The sequence below is a fragment of the Phascolarctos cinereus genome, unplaced genomic scaffold (genome assembly GCF_003287225.1).
Source record: "Phascolarctos cinereus isolate Bilbo 61053 unplaced genomic scaffold, phaCin_HiC Scaffold_726;HRSCAF=1367, whole genome shotgun sequence".
In the NCBI taxonomy this organism is placed as follows: Eukaryota; Metazoa; Chordata; class Mammalia; order Diprotodontia; family Phascolarctidae; genus Phascolarctos; species Phascolarctos cinereus.
Window position 1 is genome coordinate 342146129 of NW_027556098.1, and position 24980 is coordinate 342171108.

The 24980-nt window shown below is 38.5% G+C and overlaps 1 protein-coding gene across 1 annotated transcript in view; it reads left to right on the forward strand.

The window, feature by feature from the left end:
* The window catches only part of FOXO1 (forkhead box O1), a 117173-nt gene that overhangs the window by 19339 nt on the left and 72854 nt on the right, over positions 1–24980 (forward strand). The window lies entirely within an intron of this gene.

The window sequence follows — 24980 nt, forward strand, 5'->3', positions numbered from 1 at the left end:
CATGACAGCCACCATCTGCAGCAAGTGTATTTTGACACCAGATTGGTGCTAATATCATCAAAGCTCATTCATTCGTTTATTCAACACACGTTAAGTATCTACTAGGCACAGAACCCTGTACTTGATGAGGGAGGAGGGGAAGGGGAAGGGGAAGGAAAAGGGTGGATTCAAAGATACTAACTAAGAGAATCCCTGATATTGTGGAGCCGAATTTAATAAGTGGTTGATCTGATCTAATGAAGTGATGTATATAAAGCTTTTTAAAACTTAAAACTCTCTACAGAAATCAGCTATAATTATAATGATATGATCTCTAACCTTGGGTGTTTGGTTTCTTGTAGCCTATTTTTGTCATATTCAGGATGGCACCATGGTCCTCCAATGACTTGGCCTTCCTTTTTACTTTTCCAGCTAGAACTTTAAGTTTTGCTCCTAAACCAAGAGTAAATGTTCTGGGAGATCATCTGTTCAGTCTGGTTGAGTTTTAAACTGCTTAATAATAAGTGGCTTGAATAGTAAAGGTTTGCACTTGGTACCAGTGCATTCCTTAAGGTGACTTTGCCCTGCTTGCATGGAGGTGAAAATAGGGTAATTTATAATTCAATGGAAGGAATATAACAATCGCTGTAGAAACATAGTTGTGATGTAGTTATTCTCATTCTTCTCTCTGCCCCTCTTCCTCCTTCCAATGTTTCTTAAACCACACTTGGATTGATGCAGGTTTGGAATCATTAATTACAGTTATTGGAGTAAATATGGATGAATTTAACTGCTTTATACTTTCTGTTTCCTTAAACTGCCTACAGTGGTTGGATGGCCACTTTGTTACCAGTAAGAGTGGTTTCAGTCCTGGGAAATAATGCACAGTAAATATATTCATACAAACAACAAAACCTTAATTTCCTTTGTAGTCAAAATATGCACACAATTAAAAGACAAGCATTTGAAAGTCATGGTTCCCAGATTAACTGTAACTGCTGCTTGTGCTTGTGTAAAACATGAGAAAAGGATAAAACCATGTTTAGTTATGCAAATACATGAGTACAGATTCTCTTGGTCTTGATTGGCTAATTTTGAGGGCTCAAGTTAATACTGCATTTAAGATTCTTATTTGCATTTCCATTTGTGTTTCAGATTGCACTTGTCCTAAAAAAAAAAAGGGGGATGGTGAAAAAAAATATAAAAATGAAATAAAAAATTTCTAGCCCTTTGAGAATGTATTAGACTTACTATTTTCATAAAGCTAAATCCATTGTGATATTTAACTGCTCAAAAATTACCTTGGGATTTTGGAACTGAGAAGGTTTTTTCTTTACTCTCATTTGCACTCAGGTTTTTAATTACTGGGTGGTTTCTGAGGGCAACCTTTCAGACTACAATTGCTGAAAAAATTGCATTGACTTTTATCAAGTAAACTTTTCAAATGTGTGTGTATGTATTTATATGTGTGTGTGTGTGTGTATATATGTGTATATATATGTATATATGTGCGTATATATATATATATATATATAGCATATGTATGTATATACACTAATTTTTTTTAACATAAAATGCCGGCATTGATAATATCATTAACCACTGTTAAATTGTTCCGTCTAACAGAAACAATTTACTAGATGTCCCCATGCCATAGTCTCTGAGCTGACTGAGGTGGGTGGAGTTTCACTTGCCCATCACTGACAGTTTAAACTCTGCAGACAGATAAGACTGTAGTGAGTAGTTAGACCACATTTATTGTGCAAATGAGCTTGTATCCTGAAAGAACTGCAGAAATGTTTAGACTTAGCATCACTGAATTTTAATAGTCTCTCTCTCTGATGAAGTGAAGTCCTTAGATTTATGAGTACCCATCCTGTTTATAAATATGTTAATAGTATTTCTATTCCCAAAAAAGAGCTGGCACTGCCAAACATGGGGCTTGCCCTTTGCTATCCAGCAGGCCCGGCTAGGGGATTTGACATCCTTCAATTTGGAATTCCCTTGTTTTGCTTCCTGTGATAGCATGGAATGCGAATTTTGGCTCATTTGACCAGTATTGAGGGAAGACAGGAAGAAGTTAAATTGGAATGTGAGATTAAAATATACAAAGGAGGTTTTAATTCTTTGATTTGTGCTAGATGTGGTCAAATGGGCATGCTTCTTTTTAAAAAGACTTGATTCTCAGAAAGTATTTAGTGAGTGAAGAAAAAGTCATTGTTGAAAATACTGTTCATATTCTTGCACCTGGATTTATGTATGTATGTATGTATTTATACTAGTTTACTCTTTGAGGGGCTTTTGAATTATTATTATTATTATTTTTTTAGTGTGCAAAGTTGGGGTAACTCAGCATTTCATTCCCTGTCAAATCTTTTGGGATGACTTTTCTAGCACTGAATAGTATATAAAAGATAACTCCTTTTCACCTTTCCTCCTCTACTTCTCCCCTTTCCTCTCCCTCCCCAAGAAAAGAAAAGAAATAAAAGGTGTTGCTGAGTTGATGTGTATTTCTATACCACCTACAGCGTTTGGCTTCTGTTCACGACTGTTTGCCAGTTGTAATTAGCACCATCATTAATAATTCTCACTTTTTGATTTGTTACAGAATTTGTTTTAAAAGACCAAAATTTGGCAAATCAGAAAGTTTGCTTAAGCAGTTGCTTCAAAAAAATGATGTTCTTACTTTAAATATTTTAGAAAGAAAATCGGTGGGTTTAAAATAAAGGAAACCAGTCTATTTCCTGGGCTTTTTATTGATTAATTTTCTCATATGCATCTGAAGTCTGACACTTAGGACAGACTAGTTGAATATTGAGGAAATTTCCTCTGTTCTCAATTAGTGGTAGCAAGTTAACCACTAAATGAAGAATGCCACATGCAGCCTTAGGGGCTGGTTAAGGTTACAATTTTTATTTAAACAAATGACTCCTATTAAAGAGATACTTTAAAAAATTTTTTGCTGCATTTAAACTCCACACTCTATTCTCCTCCTGTGGTTCCTTTCTTTCCATTCCTTCACGTGTGAAGTACTTATGATTTGAGCATTGTTTGTGTGTGTCTCCCTCTCTCTCCCCACCTTCAGACTATAAATGAGATGCTCAGTTGCTTAAGGATTATCTTTGCCTGTGGGTATGCAGGTTTGGGCAGAATGATTAATATAACACCCCTAGACTGACAGTGGTTGATAAAAAAAAATGAATTAATTCCATTCACAAATGAACGATCATTTAATGGAAAGGGTCCTGTAGAATAAAATAGAGGTGCTAGAGTTTTCTTAGATTTTGTTAGCATATCTATTTGTTTCTGTTTCAAATTGTGGGGAATTTGTTGATGATAACGATAAAAGGGCTGCCATGATTTTGATGTGCCTCAAAATGGAGGAATAATCATGAAGTGCCATTGAGGACTTGGCTAGGGATCATGTAGGGTGAGGTCTTTTTTGGGGGGTACTGCTTTGGACCTTCTTTGCACCATAGGGTGACTTGGCTGTCTGTTAACTTAGTTAAATTCATCTTGCTATTTTAGTCATCAAGCTCTGGAACCGAATGGTGGTTACGTAGAAATGAGTAAACTGACTGGGCTGTTGACTTTTTAAGAAGAAGAGGACTAATATGATAGGAGGTTTAGGATGAAAACAGACTTTTCACACATGCATGTTTATGTTTGCCTGCCATAAGCTACACTCTCCCCTACTTCTCTATTTCTTATTGACTGTAATAGCTGTTACCATTTTTACGTCTTTATACTGTTAGATGTTGATTTTAGAAATCAGACGAAGTTATTAGTGGATAGTGTGTGAAGCCAGGGATAAAGTGATGGATTCAGGAAGACTGAGTTCAAATCTTATCCCAGACACTACTAGCTTTGTGACCCAGGGAAAGTCACTTAATTTAGGAAGCTGGGAGGTTAGATCTGATCATCTCTGAAGTCTCTTAAGTCTCTTCCTACTGTAAATCTGTGATCCTATGAGCTTGCTATTTCTCCACATTCTGGAAACACTAGAGTCATCTCTTGAAATAGACAAACTAAGACAGGTATTTTACAGAATGAACTGTTTTTGTGGTGTGAGGTGTTTTATTTGGAAGTCTGGGTTTTGGTCACAGGTCTTTTTCAAATGAATTAAGCTTTATAGTAACAGACTGATTAATGACAACCTTTCCTCCAAGAGTGTGAACAATTATTGGACTGTAGTATCTGTTCACTGTTTGTTTGCATGTAAGTTGGAGTCTCAGGAGTGAAAAATACATCTTATTCTGCTGTTGTTAGCATACTGAGCCATGTTCGAAAGATTGTGTCAACGAATGTGTATTGGTAAGCTTTTCAGGAGAGTGTGGATTGAGAGGGGGAAGGGGATAGGTAGGTATGGAATCCTTGTCAATAAAAAGCAAGTTTTGTAGAGAGTAATTATAAGAGAATAGATGAGGGAGATACTAAAATAAACTTAAAAATACTGTACACAGTTACTTTATTTTGGAGTGTTGAACATTTTTGTAGAGGGTGTAAATTTTTATTGATATCGTTTATCTCCATATCTCCATCACCTTCATTTCAATCAATCAGCATTTATGGCGCTTCTACTGTGTGTGTATCCTTCATTGTGCTAAGTACTGGGGATACAAAAGAGGCAAAAGATAGCCCCTGCCCTCAAGGAGTTTGCCCTCTACCGGGAGAGAAAACATACAAGCACATATATTCAAAGCAAGTTTTATGCTGGATAAAGTATATGCTATTTCCTACTCTATCTAGAGAGTTATTCTTTCTAACAAAGAATAAAAAAGAAAGAGGAATCAATTTAGTAAAGCTAACCAACACATCAACTTAATCTGACAGTGTGAATGTGTTGTTTCACAGCTGATCCACAGGGCTTCATTTCTATAAAGGGAGGGGGAGGGAGACGCATCTTAGTTCTTCACAAGGCCAAGTTTGGCCATTATTATTGCACAATGGTGAAGTTCTTTCACCTCCAATATTACTAGTGATGTCTTTTGTCATCTTTGTTAAATTTCTGGGCAGCTCAGAGTTATTTTGATTTGTGTTTCTTTAATTATAAGTGATTTGGAGCAGTCTTTCCTAAGGTCATTAATAGTCTGTAATTCTTGTCAGAACTAATTGTTCGTATCCTTTGACTACTTATCTACTGGGGAATGACTGCAGTCTTAGACATTTGTGTTAGTTCTATATATACCTTGAATATTAAACCCTTATCAGAGGTATTTTATGCTAAGTTTTTTCTCCAGTCCACATTTTCCCTTCCTATCTGGACTACTTTAATTTTATTCATGCAAAAGCTTCTCAATTCCATGTAATCAAAGTTATCTATATTATCTTTTGTGGTTGCCTGTTTTTGTTGTTGAGAACTCTCCCCTATACATAGTGTAAAATGTACCTGATATGATTCTCTTCTCATTTTTTTAATAGTGTATCCTTTAATATTTAGATTTCATAATCCATCTTGAATTTATTATGGCATGTGGTACAAGCAGTAGATCTTAACCTGATTTCTGACATACTGTTTCTTAGTTTTCCCAGTAGCTCTTGTCTAATAGTGAGGTCTTTTCCAAGTAATTTAATACAGTTACTTTTTAAACTAAAAGTCCAAAGGACCATTTTTTGATTGTGTTCTGAGACTGTTAATTTACAGAGAAAGTACTTAGTTGCATTGGTGGAGGGAGTTTCCTTCATGGGAATTCCCAGTGGTTGATTGTTGTCGTTCTCAAAGAGGACCAAAATGACATCACTATGTTAGTGTGTCTGACTGTGGCTGATCAGGCCAGTATGAGTTTGGAATGTTCTACCACAGGTTGGTCACAAACAGTCCATGTGAACATTTGGGGTGGATTCTCTAAATCTGCGCATCTCATGTTTCTTTTGAGCAACTTCAGGTCTGCTTTGCTCATAGGGCTCTATGATAAACTCTTAGCTTTCCTAAACAATGGATCCCAAGGTATTTTATGTTAAAATGTATAACTTGATTTAATGTTAAAATATGTAATTCTTCATAATTATGTGGAGATCCTCAATCTAGAGGGTCTCCCCATCTTTCTGAAGCACTTCTCTGATGAGGGTACCCTGGGTGCCAGTGTCTTCCATGCCACACAATCAGTTCCAAAGTTCTTAAGAGAGAATCCAGACCTTCTTTTTACCCCTGTCCCCAAGAAAAACCGTTTTAACCAATTTCAGGTTACATTGTTGATACTGGTTTATTTGAATGGGCAGGAGAAAGGAAACTGACCTTGGCCTGGGCATAGTGGTCTAAGGACAGTGCTGAATAGAGTCGATGTTTTTTGATGTCTGTATGAGGGCTTATATAGTATGTACTGTGTGTTTAAATCTTAAGCCTTTTGGAGAAAGGGGCATACTAGATACTTATTTTGGGCCAGTGATTTTCTGGAGACTTTCTGGAAAAGCATCAAGGTATGAGATGAATAATAAGATTGTCATTGTCCTACAAAATAGATGGATGATCTAATTTCTGTTCTCATTGAGCAAAAAGGAATAAGAAGGTTTATTGGCAGGTGTAGATTAATAGACTCTGAGCTAGCTACCAAGTGGTTTAGCAGATTCTTCCAGTCCTTTTGTGTGATTCCTATTGATTGAAGAAATTTGGGGTACTTAATGGTTTATGGTACTTGGCATTTATGAGTTAATAAATAATCAGTCCACAAACCATTTGTGAAACACCTAGTATGTGCCAAGCACTGTGTTAAGTGCGGTCTCTTATGAGTCACGTTTTATCTGCTCCTTTGATTGGTCTGACTAAATGAAAGACAGGCTGCTTAGGTTTCCTAGCCACAATTATGGGTAGTAGATAAGACCCTGGACTTGGAGAGGGGGGAGGGATGGAATAAGCATTTATTAATTGCCTACTGTGTGCCAGGCACTGTGCAAAGCACTTTAAAAATATTTCATTCAATCCTCACAACAGCTCTGGGAGGTTGGTGCTAGGATTATCTCTGTTTTTATAATTGAGGAAACTGAGGCAGGTGTAAGTTAAGTGACTTCCGCAGGGTCCCCCAACTACTAAATGTATGAAGCTGGATTTCTGACTCCAGGCCTGGCACTGGAGTCTGCTGTTTACTACCTGTCTTTATTTATAGAGATAGAGATGGAACCTGTGATTTCACTGGTAAAAGATACTCCCTGGTGAGGAAAACTTCTCTAGCAACTTGGAACAGTGTAGAATTGGCACTTTCTCTGCAACTTAAAACCTTAGAGTGTTCTCTAAAACACTCTAAAGATAAGTGACTTGCCCAGGATCACACAGCTGGTGTGTGTCCGACTTCATCCCAAGTTGTCCTAGCTCTGAGGCCTAGTCTATATCCCCTATGACACATTGCATCTCCTCCTGTGTTGTAGTAAAATATTTTAAGGGACATTTACCAGCAGAGGGGTGGGGTGGGGGTGTGTATAGAATTTAAAATGTCTTCCAGTCTAATCCCATGTATGGGCAATTTACATTTTAAGACACCCTAAAAATTTGACCACACCTAAGAAGCCAGAATAATTTCTGAAATGCCATCTGAGATATCGATATCTATATCTATATATAGCTCATATATTTGCATATTCAACAGGGAGAGGTCTTATGTGGTGTCCAAACTCTTCAGGTTCAACATTTTCCCCATAAGTGCCTATTAATTCCTGTCCATTTCTTTATGAATCTCACTTCTCTGTTCTCTGCCTCCAGCATAGTTATTGCTTCTCCCCCCTCCCCCCTTAAAACACCAGGAAAATTTTATCAGCTTTGCTTCACTTAATAAAGATAAGAAGATGTGCTCATTTGTGAAAGAGAAGTCTTGAGGTCACTGATGGTGGGAAAGTTTTTCTCCACTGATTTGTGTCCCAGTTTTCTGTGTATGGGGAATGATAGTTAGACAACTATGGTAGGTTTGTGTTTATAAAATATGTTTGGAGAGCCTTTGATGAAAGGTGCTGTGCAAAATGTCCAGTATGAAATTATCCTGGGAGAGCAGAATGCCAAGGCTTGACATCTTGGTACTGTGTCACAAGGGTGTTCCAAAACTACAGCTGATGTTGAGAAGCTATCTTCCCTCTGGCGTGTGCCTTATCAAGGAGTCTTCAAGAAAATTTAGCCAAATTGGCTCAACTCTGCATTTGCGGTCTAGAGACTTGAATTTTCTTCCTAGTTTTGTATTGTCTAGGCAAGTCATCCATTCACTACAGTGCATTAGCTTCACTATCAGTAAATCAGGATAATAATCCAGTCCAAGCGGATTTGTTAAGCACCTTCTGTGTGCCAGGTATGGTGCTAAATGCTGGGGATACAATTAATGAAAAGAAAGACAGCCCCTGCCTTCTAGGAGCATGTAATCTAATGATAGATCACACATAAAAAAGGCAGGAAAGGGATGGGGTGGTGAGTAGTGGGATAAAAGACTGGGGGGGGTACTTGACGTGGGGGCATTATGTTCTGTGGAGTAGAAGCCACACAGAGAAGCAGGTGCAGTGTTGAGTGGACCAAGAAGTCCAGTTTCTGCCCTCTATAAAGGAAGGCAGTGAGTAGAGTTTGATATTCTACATTCCAACCCTTCAATCAGAAGGGAGAAGAGGCTGAGGGAGGTAGTGTCATTTAAGGCTTGAGTTATCAGCGTGTTCATGATAATAATACTACCAAGAAGTGCTTCAGAAAGATGGGGAGATTCTCTAGATTGAGGATCTCCATGTAATTATGAAGAATTATATATTTTAACATTAAATCAAGTTATATATTTTAACATAAAATACCTTGGGATCCATTGTTTAGGAAAGCTGAGAGTTTATAGCTTTCATTTTTTTTTAAAGGGGCACCAGTATATTCAGTGGGCATTTTAAAATCATCTTTTATGTGCTAAATTCTGTACTACAAAAACAGTTCCTGCCCTCAAGGAGCTTACATTGTATTGGAACAAGGGAAAAGAATCTGGGAAACAGAGCAGACCAGAAGAATTGAATCTATTGCAGTTTTGATGCTGTGTCCACCTGGAAAGTTTGGACGACGCCCTCTAGAAAACGACTCCTAGTATACTGGCTACATAACCATCTGAAACTGAGGTTACTTCTCACATTAATTCCAGAATAAGTCAAACAATGGCAGGACTTTAGTTTGGATTTGTGAAACTGAAGAGATCTGTAGGGGAAGAGATCAGAAGGAATTGCTAAGGCAATCTGGAAAGTCTCAAGAGTAAAGCTCAGAGAGGCTGAAGAGAAAAGGCTGGTGGATTGCGGGGTTTGGAACGAAGGTAGACAGAAGATTAATAGGCCATTTATAGGATGATGTTGAATATAGAGCTCACTATAAAGTTTTGTTCGTAATTTATCATAAGTATGGTATTTGCACTGCCTACACGCCTCAGCAATTCTCCAGTGTATGAGAAGAGTGGAGAGTTCATTGGACATTTCCATCCCCTCATACCTCTTTTCAAACCACTTAGAATATTGGTGACTTTTGACTATAGCAGAAGAAGAATGACCTTTGGGATCTTGAATCAGCTATAATTGGGACTTAATTTTCTTTTTTGAGAAGCTGACTATAAGGGGCTGGCATAAACAAATAACTATTAGAATAGCCTGCCTGAGCCTAAAAGCACAAAAATATTTCTTCAATGGAAATTAAGGTGCTAGCATGCACATGCACTATTACAACCATTTTAATTGTAGTCTTACTGGCTTGGCCAGTTGGTTAAGTAGCTTCAGGAAGGTGACAGATCCAGAGAATGATAAATATTAGGTTTAGTGAGTTTTCCTTAAGTACCTTGTGGAGAAGTACAGTGCATTTATGAGGATGATTAATGAATGGCTGGGAGAAACACAGCCTTGGGCCACTATTGTAGAGTACAGAGGAAGTGTGGTCCAGGGTGTGCTCACGTGGATGGGTATACCACTACTACCTTCCCATCTCTGTCACTTGTAACCTTAGGTAAACCACTCAAAAACTCCCTCAGTGAAGTCGTTAGCAAAAAAACCCAACAAACAACACCCCCCAAAAAAAAATAAAAACAGAACCCCAGATGTAACAACCTCAGCAAAACAAAACAGACAGACGCTGGATGTGTCTCTTCTGGGATTGGTAGAGGAACCATGAGAACTCTTCCAATTGGATAGAAAGTTAGTGTTATTAGGGTAATTCGTACTCAACTTATCAAGGCTTTGGTGGAAATGAAACTCCCAATCAACCTCTATCTCAACAACTGTATTTCTACTAAGTAGTGGTAAATGCTTTTGCCATATGGTGACGAAGGTGAGCTGAGAAGCTAAGAAATGAACTGGGACTAGAAAGTTTAGGTACAGCTGCTATCCCAGCAGCCCTAGGTTTTGGCAAAGGATGGCTACTCTTCCGTAATCCATTCTTATGCCCAGGTCAAAGGAGGCTTTTCCTGAACCTTTGCTTAGAGAACTCTGGCACCCTGAGGAGAGTATGTGATGACTTGGAGGTCATCGAGGTGAGCCAACTTCACATTGTGTGCTTTCCTTTTCTGAAGCTGTAGCTGGGAGTACCTGCTGCTCCTATCAGCTCTTCTCTGACTCCCCCCTCCATTGCCAGCCTTATCATCCCGCTTCCCAATGGAGACAACCTGTTCTAGCCCTGACTGGGCTTCTGGTTGTCTTCTCCCTCTCCTCCCTTCCCCCACTGGTCATGCAGAGTCTCTGGCCCTTCGATCAGAATCCCTACCCCCCCCCCCCAAGTTCCCCACTCAAATACTTTCCTTTATGGACTGTTTCCAGCCTTTATTGATCTCTCCTCAGAATTGCTTGGCAGTCTCAGTTCCATTTCTTTTGGCGCTCAATTATATGCCATCTTGTCCCTCTATTATTTTCCTGAGTGTTTGGTTAGATGGCTACCCCAGCTAGATTGCAAGTTTGTAGAGGACAGGGATTTGTGCCATTTACTTCTGGATCCCTAGCACAGTACCAGGAATCAGTAGTATTTTAAAGGTTTTTGAATTTTAACTGAATTGAATATAAATTATAGAGTTGAAATGACAGATGAGGGGCACAAGGATAGAGTGTTGTGCCTGGAGTGGGAAAGACCCGAGTTCAGATTTTGTCAAGGATGCTTACTAGCTGTATGATTCCCCAGCAAGCCACTAAACTTGCCTACCTCAATATTCTCAACTGTAAAATGAGGATAATAATAACACTCCCAGAGTTGTTATTAGGATCAATGAGACAAAAATTTGTAATGGACTTTGCAAACCTTAGCATATAGAAATATATTATGTATAAATATATCCATGTAGGAAAAATATAAATAAATATAATATATAGAAATACATATAGAAATGCTAGCTGCTGCTGCTACCACCACTACCACCACCACTACTACTATACTACTACTACTACTACTACTACTACTACTACTACTACTACTACTACTACTACTACTACTACTTCCGTAGTGAGTGGCAGCTAGATCAGTTGTGTACTTGATTTACAGAGTTGGGCCAGAAAGGAGGAAGAAAGGATAAAAAAATGTAAAGGGCTTTATATTCTCTTTTCAGAAATGTGCTCAGTCATGTCTCTTCCAGATACTTTCAAACAGCCCTTCTGATCTCAATTCTCTTCTAAACTGTTGGCAGTAGTTGGAGCAAATGTGTCAGGTAATTCTTAACTTTATTCTTATTGTTCTTACTTATCAACACCGTAAGTTCTAGCACCATTTAGAGGGCTTTATATTTCCAGAAAGCTACGCTAGAAGCATTCTTTGGGGCTCTTAGAGAACGTTAAATTGTAAACCAGGATTCAATCCTTTTTACTCTGTTGTGACTCATTTTAAGGCTGGTCTCTACTAATTACGTTGAGTCAGTGCCGTTCTGAGAGTGTAATATCCTTGAAGGTAGTAACTATACCTTGGGTGGGTGTGTTGTGTGTGTGTGTGTGTGTGTGTGTGTGTGTGTGTGTGTGTGTGTGTGTGTGTGTGTGTGTGATTTCTATTATACTGGGCATACCATAGGCACAAATATTTGAAGTAACTTGAAAGTAAGGTTAGAACTACACCTGCTTGCAAATGAGGTTAAAACTCTGCCAAATTAGCACCCAGTGTTAGTGAAAGGTGATTTTCACTAATTCGGCACAGTAGTAATCATTTTCACCTTTATTTTGGATATGGCCTTTGACAGTTTTCAAAGCATTTTCTCACCTAATCTCATTTGATTCTGGCACTTCTATGAGGCAGGTAAAGTGGGACTAATAAAGCAGCCACAGGTCCTGGAGGCAGCTATGATGACTTTCCCAGGGCAAATGGGAACACTTGATGGTTGCTTTGGGAACCTTAGTGCCTAACACACAGATCGGATGGGGTATCTTAATTATTTATTAAGATAAATGCATGTTGAATTGAATCCCTGGATTTTACAGATGAAGAAGCCAAGTGCCTGAGAGGTTGTGACTTGCCTGTGGTCACATGGATATTAGATATCTGAAGCAGGATTCACACTCAGGTTTCCTGACACCTGAGGCCCACTGACTCTTACCTCTGCTCTGCCTTAATTATCCTTTTGCAGATCAAGAATCCAAAACCCAGAGAGTTGAAAAACATACCCAAGTAATAGAACACAGGTCTTCCGACTACAAGTGAAGTACTCTGGTTATTTTATTCACATTTAGAACTAATGCAAGTGTATCTGCTTCTAATTCTTCCCTGCCCCTAATCTTTTTTAAGCAGATATTTTACTTTACAAAAACAAATAAACAAAAACTAAAGGGAAAGGAGTTGATTATATGGCAGTTATTTTAGGACTACTCTCCCTTCCCCACTTTACCCTCCAATTTGTTAAGAGCAGGTGCGCAGGTGTTAAGAAGACTTCGACACTCTTGCTTTTACTTATGGCAAGTAAGATGGCTCTTGTCTCCTAGAAGGTTCAAATGGCTTTTTCTTTTGCTGATAGCAGACAGAATGGTAGGCCAGGGAGAAAACCATGCATTGGGGGGGGGGAGCAAACACACCCACCACCACACTGTCTCCTCAAAATTAGAGCAAGTAGAGATGTGTAAGGGAAAAACATTTGAGCAGATTTGATAACACCTTTGACTGTGAAGATAGGGAAAAAAAAAGGAATTAGAAGGAACTGACTGTTCTTGCTGACCCAGCTGATGGCACCTAAGCTGGTAACAATTAGTGGGAGCTTCAAGTAAGCACGAATAACTTGGGAGACTCTTAATTTTAGGACTTTAGGCCCTTATTTTCATAGCCCCTTATTCTATTTCTTTTGACTCATAAGCTTTTTCTTGGAGGTTTGGATCGCTCTCAGAGTTTTTTATTGTGTAAAAGCGGCTGAAAAAATAAGATCTCAACTGCTCATACTAAGAAATTATTTGAGATAGTATCTGAATTGTTTAAAATTTTCTTACATTTTCCCGCTGCCTTTTGGGCATGGGTATCAACATTTTAAAGTGAAAGCCGTCACCTTGCCTTTATTTTTACCTTTTAAAAAACGTAACTCAGTCTAAATGCCGACATCTGCTCTTAAGAATGTGGCCTGGAGATACACACCCTTAAGTGGTGTTTTGTATGAGCGTTTTTATGCTCTTAATTGTCACCTATCCAAAGATTTGATTCTTGCAGGTAAGCTTCTTTTCTTGACAACTTTGAAGTTTCAGCTTTTGATGCCCATTAATGCACTTCCTGATTGAAGTATTTAACAGAAGGTATTCATGCTGTGTCCGACCCACACACAGTGGAAACAGCAGTGGCTTTGGAGTCAGAGGCTCTGTTCATTTCTGCCTCTAGGTACCTGTGTGATTCTGGACAAGACTCTTCCCTTCTCTGGGCTTTAGGTTCCTTATGCATAAAAGGAGAAGATTGGACTAGATGCACTTTACCTTTGACGACCTTCCAGCTCTAGTTCTCTGATCTTGTGATTTCATCTTCAGGGAGCAGGAGCATGAAGAGAGCAGTTCAACCCCTTAAAGGCATTCCATAAAACACTGGACTCTCTTAGGGGTTTGAATATGCATTTAAGGGAGCATTTGACTACCTTTCAAGATCTTAGACTGGAACTGATAACCAGACCTGTACTAAGGTGGGCTTAAATTTCTCACAATAAACTGAAACTTTTGCTTTTTTAAAAAAAATTTTCTTCTGTGATGAGCTCTTGTCCTTTTCATGATAACCTTTATCTCTGGGTCATTTGTTACTTCCCCCACCCAAGTCCACTCACATTTCCCCTTCCCCAACTGCCCCCCCCAGTGGTCTCACCCCACAATGGCAGCCTTTCTTGAGATTGAAGATTGGGTAAAAGGATCACTTGCCGACATTCTTGGTTAGCTGTTACTCCTTATTTTCTTCAGGCATTTATACATGTTCTATCCAAAAACAGCCTCACCCCCAAAATTAGTGGGTGTGAATCAATTAGATGTACCTTTATTGAGAAGGATTTTTTTTGCTCTTTAGTTGCCATCTTATAAAATCTGGTTTCGGAGTAGTATTTTTTAAAAACACACTTTTACTGCTATCTTTTGTCTTGACATCACCTACGTTTGCCAGTGTGTCCCTTTCCACCCTCCCAGAGAGCTACCCCCTATAATAATGAATAAAAAGAGGATTGAAAAGCTCAGGAAAACTAATCAACATATTAAAATAATTTGGTGGCATATGGAGTGTTCCTTACCCATAGTCCTTTGGGGTCCAGTTTGGTCATTATAATTTTGTAATAAATCTTTGGGTTAGCATTTTAAGTCTGCCCAGTTAGTAAGTTGCAAGTACTTAAAACTCAAGTCCCCAAACCCATTGATGTAGGACTCTCTTCTCTCTGGTGGAGATCAATGCCTACCTAATACCTTGTACCTGCATGATAGGTGGGCTCCACCAATGGGCTTTAGAACTCGTTACACACTAATAATGGTGCTCTAGTATTTCTCCAGAAGCCCTGAATGATGTGAAAGAGAGTATACTTCAAAATGATAAACCTCCTTGTTAGTATTTCTTAAATTTACTCTGGGGGAGAGGGGAAGGAGAGAGAAGTATGACACACAAATGAGGAGTTGTAGGGTCTCTAGGGCTTGGAGGGGAGTGGCTGGCTGGATGAGTGGAAGCAAACAATTGAAATCCCCTGGCTTCTAGCTTAAGATACCAGTATTTATGAGTAGAATTTTGTCATAGGTAGAAACAGCGTGGTGTCATGGAGGGGGAGAGAGAGAGTGGGGACCCAGAGTTAGGAAGATGACCTGGGTTCAGTTCCCATGTCTAACGCAGTACTGTCAGCATGACCCTGGGAAAGTCATTCAGCCTCTCAGTGAGTGCCTCAAGCAACTCTATTGGTAGAGGGAGATTTTCACTGGAAGGAGCTCCTTGTACTGATAGAATCTCAAGTATGGTCAGAAAAAGCCAACCAAGTTGATAGGCATGTAGACAAATAGGGTAAATTGATTCTTTGTCTCCAGTTGTCAAAATGACAAAGAAATAGGTACTTTTAGTCCCATTTATAATCATGAAATGCTTTGTTGTGGCTCTACTAGATTTTGATTAAATGTTGATTCTAGTATCTGAGGGACCAGCCTTTTTGTACACTGGCTAGAATTTGGGATAATAGCAAATTTATGAGAAACCTAGGAATTATGTCAGAACAGAGCAAGATTCCTCTTATCGGGTCCTCTGTTTCCGACAGTGACTGATGACCCCAAGGAAAGCACAGTCAGAATTCTAAAGGACTGTTGTGCAATCCTCAAGATGGATGGCTGATCTAAGGGGAGATTTGCTTATCATGTTGTGCTTTGAAGGAGGAGGGTTGATAGGGGAATGATTCTTCTTATCGGAGTCTGCTAGCTTAACCACAGATAATAGTCTTACATTAGTGTTTAATCCTCACTTGATAGGCCTTTTTGCCTGCATAGTAATCTTTGGATAGGAAAATTCCAAATCTTATGTAAAGTATTTCCTTTTTTGTTTTCAGAGAGCAGTTGCCCAAGCCCTTGCCTTTGTCTTAGGATTTGCCTTCTTTTTATCATTAACTGTTCAATATTTTTCTGTAATTTTGTCCCCTTCTCTGTGTTGTGGTCCCCCACCCCTTTGCAAGAAGTATTTGCTTGGGTTTCTGTCTTTTCCATTTAGATCACTAGTCCCTTAAACAGTATTGCTATTTGTTATCATTGTGCTTTAACTAGCCTTAAACTAAACCCTACCTTTCAGTATTAGTGAAAGCAATATGAACTGCCAGTCATCTAAGTATTTGTTTCCTTGTTCAACCTTATTTCAAAAGCAAAAAAAAGTTTCAAGTGTTTTTAAAATGGCAAGAATATATGTAGTTGTAAGGAGTGGCGTGTTCATATACATGTATGTATCTAAAATGTATATGAATATCATATAATCAGAGGTCTTAATTAGTAATAACGATTTTTTTAACTTGAAAATGGTTCAAAAATCAATGATTGCACAGCTAGGCTGATATGTAAATAATATGTAAGCCACAGGTAAATGTTAATGTTACATTGCTATGGCTTTGATAATCTGAACTCGTTTTGATTATGAAGCCAGTATAATATTGTTTTTTCTTTGGGGTCATGGAAATGGTGTCATCAACATAGGTCGCAGATATTCAATGAACGTTCGCTGGCTAAGTGAATTTATGTATAGCTACCTAGAAGGTAAGGTTTTGTAGGAAGAGATTGTGTCTTCTTGGTGTCCTCCACAGAGCCCTCATAGCATTCTGGGTGTAGAGTAGGTACTTGATAAGAACTGTTAACTGAACTTCATTAACCAGAATTATATTGGCGATCATTGCTATGGTTGGTTGGTGTGACTGTGGACAAATGTAGCCCCTATAGTTCATTTATCTTGTAGGTGTTGAAACCATCTGCTGGTGTACTAAAGTTTAAGGTCATGAGCCCTGAGCCAAGCCTGCCTGCTGTGATTTAAATAGTGTGTAGCTGCAGTGGCAACACTGGAGCTTAATGAAAAATGTCGGTGTATACAGAGCATATTGGATTAAAGATAATTATTAAGTTCGTGTTATGTGCAGAGTATGGTGCTGGGCTCTACTGGAGATATAAAGCTTAGATAAAACTGGATCTCTGCCCTGGAATTAGAACTGGGATGTATCATACAAATAGTCATGATACAAAGTAACACATGAAAAAATGCATGGGAGGTTTAGGATCAGGGCAACAGGAGGTATTTTGTGTATGTGGGGAGGGGGAGGAGATCAAGGGGTTTCAGCTCTTACGTATTTTTCATATAATGTATGAGATTTGGAATCCTACTGTTAATATTTTTTTGTTTGCCTTAAGAATTGTTTTTTTTTTTAAAGGCAGCCCCTTATTTTCAACTTTAATTTAACTACTCTTTGAACACATGCTGTTTGCTCAGCATTAATTAATAGCACTTACATATGCATATACATTTCTTTAAGGTTTGAAAAGTTCTTTACTTAAGTTATGTCCTTGGATCCTCATAACAACCCTGTAAGGCAGGTGCTATTATTATCCTCATAATAGACATGAGGAAACATCCTAGTGACTTGCTCAGTTGTCACATAATAAATGTCTGAAGCAGGATTTGCACTCATGTCTTTCTGAGTCCAAGTCCAACTTGTACCATGAGTCCAAGTCCAACTTGTACCATCTTTTGTTTTGTTTTGCTTTTTTAATTTTTGGCAAGGCAGTTGGGGTTAAGTGACTTGCCCAAGGTCACGCAGCTAGTAAGTTTCAGGTGTCTAAGGCTGGATTTAAACTAAGGTCCTCCTGACTCCAAGGCCAGAGCTCTATCTACTGTGCCACCTAGCTGCCCCCAATTTTTACCATCTCAAGAGTTATTAAAGGTTTGGGGGGATGGGAAAGGCTTGTTGAAAGTGATCTTTAGGGAAGATCATTTTGGTGGCAGAGTACAGGAGGGAGGAAGAACATGGTCAGGGAGATACAATATCATATAAGGTAAAAAATAACACTTCCCAAATAAAAGAGGTGGCATAGTAAATTTTAAAGCATTTTTCTGGAAACAAACCCAAAAAACCCCCAAAACAAACCTTTTTTTGGGGGGAAGTTGCCATAAACTATAAATCAGGGTTTGATTTATTGTTTTATTGATGGTATATATTTATTGTTTTATTGACTGTATAGATCATTGGAGTCAAAACTGAAATAGAAAAGGGGACGCTAATCTGTACATAAGGATTCCCATGGCCTGTATATTGACTTAGTTTTAAAATGTTATCCATGTTTTGTTATATTTTAATTTATTTTTACTTTGTTTTGGAGCTTTTGTTGTTGTCGTTGTTTTTTGCTTTTTGGCTAGGCAGTGGTTGACTTGCCCAGGGTCACACAGCTAATAAATGTTATGTTTCTGAAGCTAGATTTGAACTCAGGTCCTCCTGACTCCAAGGCTGGAGCTCTATCCACTGTGCCAACTAGCTGCCCCTTTTTATTTATTTTTGTAAAATACTACTCAGGTATATTTTCATCTGGTTTGGGTAGCATTTGGGAGTGTGGCAGGCAGACACATGTCTCTGGTCTAGAGTTAAGAAAAAGATGGAGAAAATATTAGTAATGACAGATTAAACTTAAAAGTGTGCCCTGTGTATTTTTTTCTTTTTTTTTTGCAAGTTGGTTATTACCCTTTTATCAGAACATACCTAGTGGTAGCTTTGGGAATGAAAATGAAGGATCAAATTAGGCAGCCATTTCTAAGACCCACATGATTCTTCTTGCTGACTAATTTGCTTGAGGAAGTAAATGAGAGAAGTCAAAGAACACCGATTTTGATCCTGGGGAACTGGGGGAATGTGGTTGCCAATGATTTAAAATTAAGGAGGTCAGAAGTGGGAGCTAGTTTAGTGAAGGGGATAGTGAATGTGATTTTGGCCTAACCAAGTTTAATGTGATGGTGGAACTTCCCAAGTGGAAGTGTCCATTAGATACATGGAGATATGGAGTAAGAGATTGGGATTGATTTAGGAGTCATCCATATTAGAGATAATAGTTGAAGTCTAGAGTCCTGTACCTCTCCTAGTACTAAGCACACTGGTACATAATATTTGTTCACTGACTTCTTTAAGAGATTAAGTTATAGAAGGGGGCTAATGAGGCCAGTATCACAGATAAAATCTCTTTATGGACGAGTTACTAAACCCTCTTATATTTTGGCCGTGGACTCCATACAGACTTTCAAATGAATGTTGAATTGGTCACTAGGTAAAGTGGGAGAGACAATGGATGAAGCCTGAGAGAATCACCACTTTAGAAAACAAATAGTGGGTTAATAGTATCATTTGCATATATACACAAAGGACTAGAATAGTAATCTGTAGAGGGAGGTAATCAGTAAATGGTTATTGACTTGGATAGCAATTTTCATAGACTGTTCAGATAATCCTAAAAATTATGTAAATATGCAAACACTGCTGTAAATAAATGTAAACAAAAATTTCATTGTTGTAGGGTTTTTTGTTTGTTTTTTAAATGCTGGGAAATGGGCTTAAGTGCAGGCATACCATAGCTATGGTCAGATGAAACAGTATTTACTAGGGGCAGTAAGTTCTGTCACTTCTATTCTCACCCTGGCACTTCACTAAGTTTACATTTATCTTGTGTCTGAGGCTTCTGATAACTTACAACCAGAATTCAGGTTTTCCTGATTGGTAGCATTCCTACAAAATCTTACCTTCTAGGTATTGTAGGTATTGGTAGCACCACCTAGCTAGGGAAGGGATGGAAAGGAGAGGGACGGCAAAATATGAGGGGAGATGGCCACCCTCCAAAGGTATTGATTAATTATAGCATTGCAGTCCATTGGTAGGGACATTGTTAGGTGGATATGCCAGCATTTATAGAAATTATAAACCTGAATTAGTATTGCAGTAATATATGATAAGTAGAAAGTGAAACAGGATAAAAATGAAACTGACCACAGTGATTTTTTTTTTACTGTCCCAGAAATATGAAAGAGACACTTCCTTTCCACTTCTGCAGTATTAATATGGAAAGTGAACCTTTAAAAACTTGATGTTTCATGTTTTAAATGATCTCAGTGGTATTGGATACTTTAAAAATTTGTTTCATATTTTCTCCTAAATATAGAGTTTTTCTTTGTGGGCCAGTAAATGGGCATTAAAAAATTATTCACTCTCAAAAATGTATCATTTAACTCTGTCTCTCCTCCCAACTCCAACCCCCATTTCCCCCCTCTCTTTTTCAGGCAATATACCAGTATCGAGATGTTTTTCTTTTGAAAGGTTCCCTCTATATAAGTTTTGAAGGTCATCATTGTATAATACTGTACTGTAAAACAATGCTTAGTGTTGTAGAAACAGATGTTTCATATAAATTGTCAGAGGACAGTTGGAGCACATTATCAACATTGTAGATTAGGCTTGGATTGTCAACTTAAATTCCATTGAATAATGCTTGTAAAATGCCTTAATTTTAGAGGACTCTGAGAAATGAGGATTAATTGGGCATTTTCAAAATAACCAGTCAGGCTTATATGTTAGTAAGCCTGAGAGAATAAAAATACTTGTTCTCCCTTGTAATTTCTTAACATTGTATCCCATTTGTGTTCAGTTTATCTTACTTTGGTCTGTTTCCTGGGCATGTTATGGTATTATTTTGCCATTGTCTAAATGAGATTGGGTTTCACAATTCCGTTGGTCTGTTGATTTTATACAGTAGTTTTATTACGAAAGGATGTATACATCTGAACCCTAATCAGGGAGTTCTAAATAGCCCTGTACTTTTATAAAAACAGTCTGAGAAGGAGGAGAAAGTTTTGGAAATGGCAGTTTTGTTAGAAGTATGTGCCTTCTTTCAACTTCCCCTGTATCATTGTGTAGGAGATGAAATCTGAAATTCATATATCGTCTTATACACATGCCTGTTATGTGGGCAGAGTGGTTTGGTACATGAGTCCTAGATTGTAAAGCTGCTTATTAAGAGGGGTGGTGGCTGTGAATTAGTTATGAGTTATCTCTTGGGGAGTTTCCAGCTTTGATGCTCTAAGGTTTTAAAGAATATTACACTTTTACAAAACTTCCTTTTTTATGTCCTTAAGTAGCCTGTACAACATGGCCCCAAAGGGCAGAAAAAGAAGCAATGGGTGGATGTTTCAAAAAAGCAGCACTGAACAGTAAGAAAAAAATTGCTAATTTTCAGTTAATTTCAGTGAGTTAATTCCTCATCATTAATGGTTTCAAGCAGAGTGACCACTTGGGTGATATTATAGAGGGCAATCATACTCAGCTATGAGTTCGACTAAACTTCCTACAGTTCCTTCTGAGCTGAAGATTTATAATTCTGTTTTGAGTGGCAGCAATACATGATGGAAAGACTCTAGATTTAGACCTGAGACCTAGATTCAAATCATACCTCTAACACTTAATAGCTTGGTGACATGGGTGAGTCATCACCTGTAAAATAGAAGAATAATGCCTGAACTATTCACTTCATGAAATTATTGTGAGGAAAACGTTTTGTAAAAGGGTCGTAAGGGTTATTTGGCTTGTAAAAGGGCTATTTGGCTGGCAGGGACCCCTCCAACACTATTAAAAATTATTGAGTACCCCACTCAAGGAGCTTTTGCTTATGTGAGTTATATCTATCAATATTTACCGTATTAGAAATGAAAACCGATAAATTGTTAAAATAATTCATTTTAAAGTAATTAACCCATTTCATGTTGATCAATAATATTTTAATTAAAAATGACTATTGTCCAAAACAAAAAAGTGGTGAGGAGTGGCTTTTTTTTTTTGCAAATTTCTGTAATGTCTAGCCTAGTAGAAGCCATTTGTGTTCTTGTATTTTCTTCTGCATTAATTTTGTTACAATATTTTGTTTTTGAAGTATATGAAGAAAATCTGGCCTCATACAGAGATGTAGTTGGGAGAGGGAGGATTATCTTAATAGGCAAATAACATCTTAGCAATATTATGAAAATAGTTTTGACCTTGTCTTTTTTTTTCTCTTCTTCATGTTCAGGTCCCATTTATTTTAGTAGGACAATTAGGGGGGGAAAAGATTCCCCAGAGTGGAGTGAGGGCATAACTAACCTAGCCCTAAGTGAGGACGTAGAGCAGATAGTCATATCTTTTAACGGGGCCAAGAAGCTCCAGTTATGTATAATGGGTCCTGGGGATCTCCAATGGTCTGTGGGCCACACTGACAACTACTGGTATAATGGGTAGAAAGCTGGTCTCAAAGCTAGGAAGACCTAGGTTCAAGGCCTGCCAGTTGACCCCCACCTGCTATGTGACCCTAAGTTTTAGGCAACTCTGAAGACTGTCCTCAGTTGCAGAAGAGGTACTGTTCTTTATCAATGAAAGTGCTTCCAGTCCCTCTTCTCTCCAGTGTGGTGTTGATAAAGATGGTGTCTGTGCCAATGGTGACCAAATGGGCTTTAGAGGCAATCTAAATTGCATAAAAAATAAGCTCATTTCTCTGATTTCATTTTCAGGGTGTTATACATTTTCTCACAGGAGCATTTGTCTTTCTCAGGTACATGTGAACTTAATGCCTGAGCCTGCTCACAGAGCTGCTCTCTTTGGGCGCTGAATGGCTGTGTTTCTTTGCTAAAAAGAGTAGGCCCAAAAAAGCCCCCAGGGACAGTGTCTCCATGACGGCCCCAGGACTTACCATTGTCATCCACCATGCCCTGGGTCACTCTTCAGAGCCCAGTTAGTCCTCTAGATGAGGCTTCAGAGCTGATGCTCCATTACTTTAGGAGGATAAGTCCCCTTAAAACCAATCCAGGGCCTACAAAAAGCTTGGCAATTGCTGTGATGTCCTGGGTATTTTGGTTTGCTTTGGAGTCATTCCTGTACTTTCAGGGTACACACTTCCTCGCCTCTCTATGCCCTGATACCAAACATTCTTTGGCAGACTATCTACTATCCCTCAGTGTCACGGTATCTCAGATAGCCTTAGTTTGGAACCAGTTACCACACCTGCTATGGAGGGATTGTTTTCTTTCTGTTCAAGACTTTCACTTGTATATGATTCCTTTAACCGCCTGTGGGGGAGGGGAGGAGCTTACATTGAGTAGATGCTCCAGGAGGAAATACAGCATTATTCCTCAAAGGATCTTAACCTACCTTAAAAAACAGAACAAACAAACAAAAAACCCCCAAGGTAGGGGGAAAAAAACAACCCCACACTGCAAAGCTGTGAAATATGTAGATGGGAATAATAGAAGGGGAAGCAGTAGTTTTTAGGACTTGTGCTGATTTCCTTGATCATTGAATATTTATTAAATGCCAACTTGGATTCCCGATTCCCTCCTCCACACCTGATAAAACTTAAATTTTGTTGTTTAAATTCTCACAAAGAAAAAAAAGCTTTTCAAATGTTTTTACCTCCTGGTTTGAATATCAGTCAATCAATCAAAACTCTTTTAAAGCATTTACTATGTGCCAGGTGCTGTGGTAAGTGCTGGGGATCTCAAGAGGCAGAAGACAGTCCCGGCTGTCAGGGAACCCCACACTCTCTGCCAGCCTCCAATCTCACCTCTCCAACTGCCTGTCAGACATTTCAAACTGGATGTGCAATAAGACACTTTGTACTCAGTTTGTCGAAATTGGAACTCATTATCTTCCCTTCCAACCTTTCCTATTGCTGTAGAGGGCAATACCATCCTCCCAGCCCCTTAGGCTAGTAACCTAGGAGTCATTCTGGATTCCTCCCTATCTCTTACATCCGTATCCAATTTGTGAGGACCCTCTCTCCCTCCCTAGCACTGCTGGCTCCCTGTTGCCTCCAGGAGCAAATACAAAATCCTCTGTTGAACATTCAAAGCTCTTTATGACCTAGGCCCCCTCCTACCTTTCCAGTTTTCTTACCCCTTACTCCCTACCACAAACTCTTCCATGCTGTGACTCTGGCCTCCAGGCTATTCCACTGAACCAGACTCTTCATCTTTTCTCTGGCTGTCTGTCCCTCATGCTCAGAACACTCTCCCTTCTCTGCTCTGACCCCTGACCAGCCTGGCTTCCTTTAATAATAATAAAGGCCCAGCTAAAACCCCACCTTCCACTGGAAGGAAGCCTTGCCCAAATTTGCTTCATTTTAGTACTTTTCCTCAGTTAATTATCTCCTATTTATCCTGTAATATAAGTTTGCTTTGTATACATTTGTTTGTATACATTTGTTTGTATGTTTTCTCCTCTATCTAATAACAGCAATGCTACTAATAATAACTGACATTTATATAGCACTTTTAAGGTTTACATAACACTTGGATCACTTTATGTATTACATATATTTTTTCATTTGAGCCACAACAACTCCGAATTTAGTTCTACAAATATTATTATCCCCATTTTAGAGGTGAAGATACTGAGACTTACCAAGGGGTGAGTCACATAGGCAGTAAATATCAGAGGTGGGATTTGAACCCAGGGCTCTTGCCAAGTCCAGTACTCTCTGATCTACATTTCAGACCTTCAATTAATTTTTCTTTCTTTTTTTTAAATGAACTTAGCAATTGACAAAAAACCTGAACATTTCAGCATAGAAAGAACAAAAAAGAGAATTGTATATGCAACCATAAACTGCCACATGGTTTTTCTTTTAGTTTTTTTAAAAAGTATATGTTAAATTTAATTTGTTATTAAAAAAATGCCCTATTTAGGTTCTTCTTGAGCTTTTTATTTTTTTCTGTGTGCTTTAAAACTATTTTGATTTTTTTCCCCTTTTCTTAATACTACAGACTGATTTTTCCTTCCCCCAAATAAAAGACCTCACTTATGACAAATAAGTATGGTTGAATTAAAATGTCAACACATTGACCATGTATGAAAAGGTGTGCCTTGTGCCTTACCTCTAACCTATCACCTCACTGCCAAGAAATAGGGCTATCCACTTCATCCTCAGTCTTCTGAAATGATGAGAATGGATGCCCTTATTTCCTGTCTATTAACTATTCTCTTCCCTTTTTTTGGTGGTGGTGGTGGGGGTATGGATTACATTGCTAGTTTCTCATTTTCTCTTGCTTCTAAACAGCTAGTGCTGTTTCTTTAACTTTGGGTACATTTTGACAGGACTGTATATTCCCCTTCCTTTATCTACATAGACTGTTCTGA